We start from the raw sequence: 8,464 nt of genomic DNA on the forward strand, positions 1-8,464 counted from the left end.
CAGCTGGACCCCTAGGAAGCCCTTAGGCAGCCGTGGGAAACTACGGCCCACGGGCCAGGCCCGTTTGAAATGAATAAAACTATTGAAAAAAAGACTGTACCCATTTATGTAATGATGTTTACTTTGAATTTATATTAGTTCACACAAACACGCCATCCATGCTTTTGTTCCGGCCCTCCGGTCCAGTTTAAGAACCCATGTGGTCAAAAAGTCTGCCCACCCCTGCCTTAGGGGCTTCCCCTCTCTCCTCTGAAGGGCCAGAGATCACAAAAAGGACTTCAGGGCTGGGAGGGACCTCAGGGAATCATGGAGATCAGCACCTTCCTCTTCTCCTTCTCCTTTCCCTGCCTCCTCCTCTCATCTAGTCTTTCTTTTGGGAATGCAAACCCACGTAGCACTGAAGAAACATAAAGATCATGTAACGAACCCTAGCTGGTTTGGCTCAGTGGACAGAGTGTTGGCCTTTGGACTGAAGGGTCAAGGGCACATGTTCAGGTTGCAGGTTCGATCCCCAGTAGGGGGGGGGGGCGTGCAGGAAGCAGCCAATCAATGATTCTCTCATCCCGACCAATGATTCTTTCTCTCTCTCTCTCTCTCTCTCTCTCTCTCTCCCTCTCTGAAATTTAAAAAAAAAAAGACCATGTAATGAGTGAGGGAACCAAGGCCCAGGGAGCTGTCAGGGCAGAGCCAGATCTCCCACGCTCTTCGCTGCTTGCAGTGTCCTTCCAGAGACCACCCCTTAAGCAGCCTTTCTGTGCACATTAGCCAAGAAATGCTACTTCCATTAGGAAGGCACGTCCAATGCAAACCACTCCAGAGATTGCATTTCAAAGATTGATAGACATGGCTTTTGCATTATCTGCTGTTTCAGATTAGCTATGCTGTGGCTTCATTCCTTATGGCTGATATTGGGGGTGGGAAGGATGGAGAGAGGGGGTGGGGAGCCAATTTCGAGCCCCTCTCGCAGGCCCCAGGCTCCAGCCTGTGAGACTAGGCCCGAGAAGGACGGGGTGATCCATCCTATATTTTCAGTCCGTCAGGAGATTTCATTGTTTAAACAAACATTTCAGCGAAGCCATCCAGCTGGGCAGTGATTTATGGCTCTGGCTGCAGTTTTTCCCCAACAAAGATAAACAATCCTACAACTGTTGGGACTAGGGCTGGGACTCCTGGTTCTAATAACTTGGAGCCGGCTGGACCACGCCAGCCATTGCCTGGTCTGGGGTTTGGTTAGGATCTGTTCACACTGGTCCTGCGGCTGAGCCACAAACCTTGGGGGACCATGTTGTGTTTGGAAGCTCGAGCCATCGCCTCCAGGGCAGGAGAGAGTGGCAGGCAGGGGAGAAACAACTCAGCGTGAGGGCTTTGGGCCCATCTCCCTCCTCCAGGAGGGCAGTAGCGGTCTGCTTTCTGTGTGGTGGCTATTTGGTGGTTTTGGTCAATAGCATCTATTTTTCCTTCTTTTGGTCAATTTCCTTCTGTGGAACGCTGCTCTCATATGCTCGTAGAATCCACTGGATCCTTGGCTCTCAGAGTGGACATGTGCTCAGAGCTGACCAATCAGAGCAATACGTTCCCATGGTTATGGTGATTGGCTTAAAGGTGGGCATCTAACCTACTGGGGAGACAGAGAAAGGCAATAAGATCTTTGCTGGGCCTGCTAAGAAGTAGGCAGTTGCCTTTTCCCTTTGAACTTGAATTTGGGATGAAGTGGGAGTACAATTGATCACTAGCTGTTACCACCATCTTGCCTCCACCGGGGACAGCCTGTCTGGCAATGGAGCCAGTCAATACACAGGGAGTGACGCGGAGGGCTGGCAAGAGAAACTGGCCCCCGGTGGCACCACAGCCCCTGAATCTACCCAACAAGTTCCCTTTTTGTTGAAGGGTTGGGTATTCTTCCACTTGCAGCTGGAAGAAGGTTAGCCAATACCCACCATCGGACACAGCAGGGGAGACAGACCGGGGAAGGCAGCTCCTGCAGCCTCCGGCCCAGCTGTCTGGATGTGATGGTTTAGCCAGAGAATAGTAGCTTTCTCACAACCCCCATCCCTATCACCCTGGTTACGTGTGTCTGCAATTTATTTCCACATGAGCTTTATTCATATCTTTTCCCTGAGGAGATTTCTTAGTTTATGTAAGGCAGCTGGAGGTGCGTGCTCAGGAAAAGAACCAACAAGGTGCTTGGAGTGTGCAAGGAAAGAGGAGCTCACATCGGATTGCTGGGGACCAGTGGAGACTTCATGGAGAGGGGTTGTTTGCGGTGAGTTTTGGAAGATGAGGAGAATTTGGATAGACTGAGATGGGCAGAAGGTGTTATGGGTAGAGGACATAGAATAAAATTTTGGAAGTTCAATGGTTAGGTCAAAGGTTACGTACATGTACAATTTTGATACACATCACCAAATGGCAACCCAGAAAGATTTTACAAGGCTCTCCCTCCCCCCTCACACTTTTGCCAGTTGGTTTAGAGAGATTTTGAGGCAGTGAGATGAGACATTCTTATTCTTCTCAGTGAGATCAGGACCAAGATCTTGGCCAGAGTTTGGAATGAGGCCTCAGGGGTAAGACGAGGGCTCTAGGAGAGCAGGATCAAGCTGAGAAGGCTCTAGGAAAAACTGAGCAGCACTCAGGAACAAGTGAAACCTGGTGATGATTTCCCAAATGGTGTCCTTCCGGTGGCTTGCTCTTCAGGACGATCGCCTTTACTCTGGAGCTGCTGTAATGAGGAATTCTGTTTTTAATTTTAGAAAGAGAAGTGGGTAGGCAATTCAATTTAACTAGAGAGACATTAATTTAGTGCCTATTATATGCCAATTACAGAGCATGCAGAAATGAGTAAGACTTGGGCCCTGATCCCTAGATGCTCCAGTCCAGTAATAGAGGTAGACCTGCTAGTAACGACAAGGCAGTGTAATAGGGGGATGGTAGGAAGAAGAAAAGGTTGCAGATGTAACACCGAGGAAAGATGAACTGCTCTCTGAGGCTGCGCAGGGCTGTCAGGAACGGCTTGGCAGGGAGGCTAAGTGTGAGTCCAGGTTTTGAGGGTGGGTGGGAGGAATTTGCAGGCCTGTTCTATCACAACATGAGTTAAGGCCTGAAAAGCCTTCTGTAGATGCCTGCCACCTAGCAAGTGGTCAGTCTGTGCTGTCATTGAGGTAGCGTTTGGGCCTCTTCCAGCTTGTGGTTGGTGAGATATATGTGGGGTGAGAATAGCACTGACAGTTGAGGATCCAACTTTCTTTTCTTGAGAATTCAGATGTCCTGGGACATTGTGGGGCTGGGTGGATGGGGAGACAGCAAAGTATGGCTCCCATCCTTGTATGGCTACTGTGGACAGAAGAGTTACTGGTGGGCCCATCGGGAAGGACAGCCACAGGGTCCCTGGGTGCTGGTGATGGGCATTGCCCAGGTTCTGGGTGCCGGCGGTATCCCTCACAGAAGCCCTTTGCTGGCTTGTTCTTCATCCCATCTGTGTGCCCCCTTCAGGTCAGGGGCCTACCAGCCTCTCTGTTCACATTGCCTTCCCTCCATCTGTCCTCTCCTCACTATTTCAGAGGAATCTTCAATGTTTATTTTGGGGGAGCATAGAGGATAGGTGGAGAGAGGCCCTGCTCTAAGTCAAGATGTTTCTCTTAAATATCTTATTCTTGCACAGACATCAAAGCTTATATTTTCCTTTTTGTCCCCAACACATCCTTCCCTTGAGGCTGAAAGCATAAAACCGTCTCGTTGTTTGAATATGGCTTGGGATTGGATGGAGGGGTGGGAGGACAGAAGGGAGGGAAAAAATTGGCCATTATCTCAAAATGTTTCCTGCTGCAATATAGTTGTTGGCCTGGTAGGTGAACATGCTACTTGCAAGTAATGTCGTACGTGAGAACTACTTGGGGACCTAGCTTGGCAACCAAGATCTCGAAAGTGTCGTTCACAGTATGAAAGTAAGGATCAAGCTGTGCAGGCTGTGCATGGCCTGGGTCCCACTGTGTGCTTTCCTTTTCCTAAAGGACCATGGGGACACTTGGGCTCAGGACCCCCAGTGGTTACACATCCCAGCCTCAGTGTCTTGGGTCTCTGGTCACTTGGTTTTGCCTGCACTGTCTGCCCACTTCAGGGAGGGGTGAATTTGGGGGGAGTTGGTGTTATAAGTAGTGGGGCCATGTGGTCAGGACAGCCATGGGCAAACTACTGCCCATGGGCCGGATCCAGCCCATTTGAAATGAATAAAACTAAAAAAAATAAAGACCGTACCCTTTTATGTAATGATGTTTACTTTGAATTTATATTAGTTCACACAAACACTCCATCCATGCTTTTGTTCTGGCCCTCCGGTCCAGTTTAAGAACCCATTGTGGCCCTCGAGTCAAAAAGTTTGCCCACCCCTGGGTCAGGAGCATCAGAGGGAGGATGTGTCATGTTAGCCTGCAATCTCAGAGCCTTCTTTGTCCAGCTGACGTAGAGGGAACTCTGTCCCCTGCACCTTTGGTCAGCCTGAGGCTGCACGGTGATGTGAGATCCTCCTCTGGCTGCTGCCCACGCCAGGGTTCTCTGGGAGAGGAATTCATGGGGCACAGAGGACTTCTGGGAGGCAGGGGGTGAGGAGAGAGAAAACAGGGGTTGCCAAAAGCCGCCGAGCAGAGAGGAGGGCTGATGAAAGTTACAAAGTCTGATAATCTTTCTTCTTCAGAACTTTTCATTTGAAGCATGACATTTAATCAGATGTTTAAAGATCCCGGAGAAACAAATGAACAAACACAGAGCAGAAGACGGAATCTGGAGGCAGGTGCAGCATCTGTATTATTATTACAGTGAAGACAGATATTGGAACTGGCTGTGAGATTGGTTTTGGAAACCCTGCTATGTTGCTATGGGTAAACAGGCCCCAGGGAAAAATTGCTTTTCATTTCCTGAGATAGAAAGGGTAGGAATGGGGTGGGAGGAAGTGGTCATGAATCTCTGGAGACAGCAGTATCCGTATCCTCGTCAGCCAGGGAGATGTCAGGTTGAAACCAGATGGCAAATACTTTATCACAAAAGGCACCCATCAGTGGGAGGGCACGTCCTGGTTCAGGAGGTCCGCATGTCTGGTGCCAGCACACCGGTGGTCAGGAATGGCAGTCAGCCTATCTTGAGCTCCTACGGTGTGCTCAGCCAGTACTGTCGTGACATACAACCCAGGCCATTCACATTGTCACTCCTTGGAGCATGTTCCAGGTATCTATCGTTGCATGACAAACCACTACAAAACTTAGTGGTTTAAAACAACAATTTATGGTTATTTTTTATAGTTCTGTGGTTGCCTAGGTGGTTCTTGCTTGGGGCTTTTAATATGGTTGCAGTAAGATGTCACTGGGCTGCAGTCACATGAAGGCTTAATGGGGCTGATGATGAAGGTGGCTGCCCCCTTGGGGCTCGGCTGGGCCATTGACTTACTGGTGGTTTCTCCAGGTGGTTTGGGTTTCTCACAGCATGGTGGCTTCGTCTGAGAGGGCGTGTCCCAAGAGTAAGCATTCACAAGGCCCAGGCAGAACCTGCAAGGCTTCTTAATACCTAGTCTTGGAGGTACAAGAATGTCACCTCCATTGTGTTCAGGCTCAATGGAAGGGAATTACATTCCACCTTGTGATGTGGGAGTGGCTTGTGGGCACAGAGAGGTAAGAAATTGATGGTGGCATCTTTGGAGATAAGCTACCACTCGCACCACCCAGGACCAGGGGGCTCCATGGGTGTGTGAACGGTGCAGTCCTGCAGGGCCCCGCGCTAAGAAGGGTCCTGTGCTTGCTTGAATGCTCTGTTGTCTTCATCTTGAAATTTTTAATACTTTTTAACAAGTATCCCATAGTTTCATTTTGCACTGGGCTTTGCGAATTCTGTAACTGGTCCTGCATAGGGCCCCCTGTGAAGGACTTGTGCAGAGTGGTGAGGGTTGGGGCTCGTGCTGGACTCTGTGCTATGCAGATGAACCTCCTGCCCCTGGAGAACTGGCAGACCAGCTGAGGACACAAGACTTACGGCAGACACTGAAGCTAGTAAACGACAATGTCTGAGCAGAAGTTAGGCTGCGATTGCAAAGGAAGGCCAAGATGGGGCAGGGAAGAGTCTCTTTTTGCATGTTGTCTCGTCTCACATTCAGACTCAGCCCATGCTGGGCAAAGCCTTCCTTCTGGAAGCCAGAAAAGCCTCCAGAGATCATAGCAATGTTCCTTTCCTCTCCTCACCCTACCTGCACTCTTACCCTTATTCCCAGGACCCTTGTACCTAAGGTCTTGCAGGGAGGGGGAATCCCATATCAGGACTGCTCTTGGGATGGGTATGGGGGGAAAGGGATGCAGAGGTACATGTGCCTAAGGCCCAGCTCAGGCTGAAGATCTTGGGTGGGCCACTGGAAGAGTTCTGAAGCTGGACCAAATATGGTCTGGGTTTGGGGGAGAAGGTAGAGGGAGTTAGGAGGGGGCTCTCTGATCTCCTCTAAGGAGCATGCTGAGTGCTCTGGTGCCCTGGTCAATGCCTCCCTCCTAGTCTCCAGCCAGATACCTCACCACTCCCAGAAGCGCAGGGCATGCCTTCTTCCAAATGGCTCCAAGGGCCCCCTAGTGCCTGGATCCAGCCCAGCCCTAACTAGGGCACAAAACCAGAAAGCCCCTGAGGGTGGGCACCACTTCTTTACAAACAGTGTCCGGGTTCCTTTAGGAATATCTTCCTGCTGTGATGAATGTGCAAAATAACCTTCTGATGGTGCACGTTAATAGGGCATCAGAGGCAGAGGGTTAGGGAGGATGCTGCTCCCTGGGCGGCTAGCTGAGCCTAAGAAAGAAACATGTGGGAGCTATGGGGACCTTAGCCTTAATTGGGGTCCAGCTCCCTCCAGCTGTGTATATCCCTACAGAATGCTTCTTCCAATGAGGCACAGAGCAGAAGGCTAGTGACATGTCACTTGCCAAATGACCATCAGGGAGACTATTACAAGCCTGATAGACTGGCCTTTTCATTAAAAAAAAAAAAAGTTGATCCTACCTATTTTGGTTCTTCCTTACCAATAAGTAGGATCTAGGGAGGAAAATATGCCAAAGGGCAAGAATCAGGAAAAGTGGAGTAGTTGCTGGAGAGAGAGAGAGAGAGAGAGAGAGAGAGAGAGAGAGAGAGAGAGAGAGGGAGGGAGAGAGAGGAGAGTTGTCTCACGATGACCTCCCGCTTCCCTTTCCTGCACCCTCATCGTGGGGACAGCACAGTCTCAGGCCTGTCCCAATTGCCCTGGCAATTAGCCTGGCCTGGGCCCAGGGGGCGGTCAAGCTGGACCACATCAGGATCTGCTCCCCTGTCAGCCCCTCCTGCGGTTGGAGGATGTGTTCTGGCAATGCCACTTCTCCCTACGTCCTGGGCCTGCAGCCTTGTCTTGATAACGCGTCTCCTTCTAGGCCTGGGGCCCCGTTTTGCTCTCTGTGGCCTCTCTCCACCGGATCCAGCCTTTGCTGGATGCTGAGATCTGCCGGCAGGCCTTCCTGATGCTGCCTGCCTGCTTGTATTTAGAACACCACTCTGGAATTGCCCATTGCAGGGGCCCACCTGCTGGTGGGGATACCCTGTCACCAAACGCTAGAAGGTCTGCCACTCCCCTGCTCACTGTGCTGCCGACTGTTGCTGAGCTGCCACCTGTTGTCTGTTTCCACATCCTTGCACACTGCATTCTGCCTGTCACCCTGGATGGCTGCCTAGCAGCTGCAGCTGAGGCTGTCCTGCCAGCACCTTCCCCATCCCGATGGGTGGTCCTGTTCGGTCCCAGGCCCCCCAGCCCGCCCCATCCGGTGCACTTACTGAGCCACATCTGGCTGAATACTGAGCTGGCACAGCCTGGATGGGACTCTGACACATTGACCCCCAGAAAGATGGTCATGTTCCCTCAGGACCTCTTGGAGAGGGCCAGGAACCCAATAATAAGACAATAATGATAATAATCCTTAATGTTTATTGATGATTTATCATGTGACAGGCTCCATGGTTTACCAACATTTCTCCATGTGTACCTCACAATTACCCCACAAGGTAAATACTGTTATATCCCCTTTTCATAGCTTACGAACCCAAGGCTAAACGATATAAATAAATCTGCACAAGGTTCCACAAGGCATAATTTATGGAGCTAGGATTCAGAATCAGGTGCTTGACTTCGGAGCTCAGTTCATAACCACTAGACCAAAGTGCCTCCTTGGTGACCCCTGACCTCTTTCCAAAGACCCCAGCAACATTCTCCAACTATGTCTCCCTGCTCTGAGGTCAACTGACCACAGGCGTAGGGTTGAGGTTAAAGCTACAGTCTCAGTCAAGCCTTTGAATACTTCCTGCTACTCTTCCAAGAATAATAGAATAGCCCTAACCTGTTTTGCTCAGTGGATAGAGCATCGATCCTGCGGACTGAAAGGTCCCAGGTTCGATTCCGGTCAAGGGCATGTACCTTTGTTGCGGTCAC

This window comes from Myotis davidii, unplaced genomic scaffold (assembly GCF_000327345.1).
Source record: "Myotis davidii unplaced genomic scaffold, ASM32734v1 scaffold6, whole genome shotgun sequence".
Lineage (NCBI taxonomy): Eukaryota > Metazoa > Chordata > Mammalia > Chiroptera > Vespertilionidae > Myotis > Myotis davidii.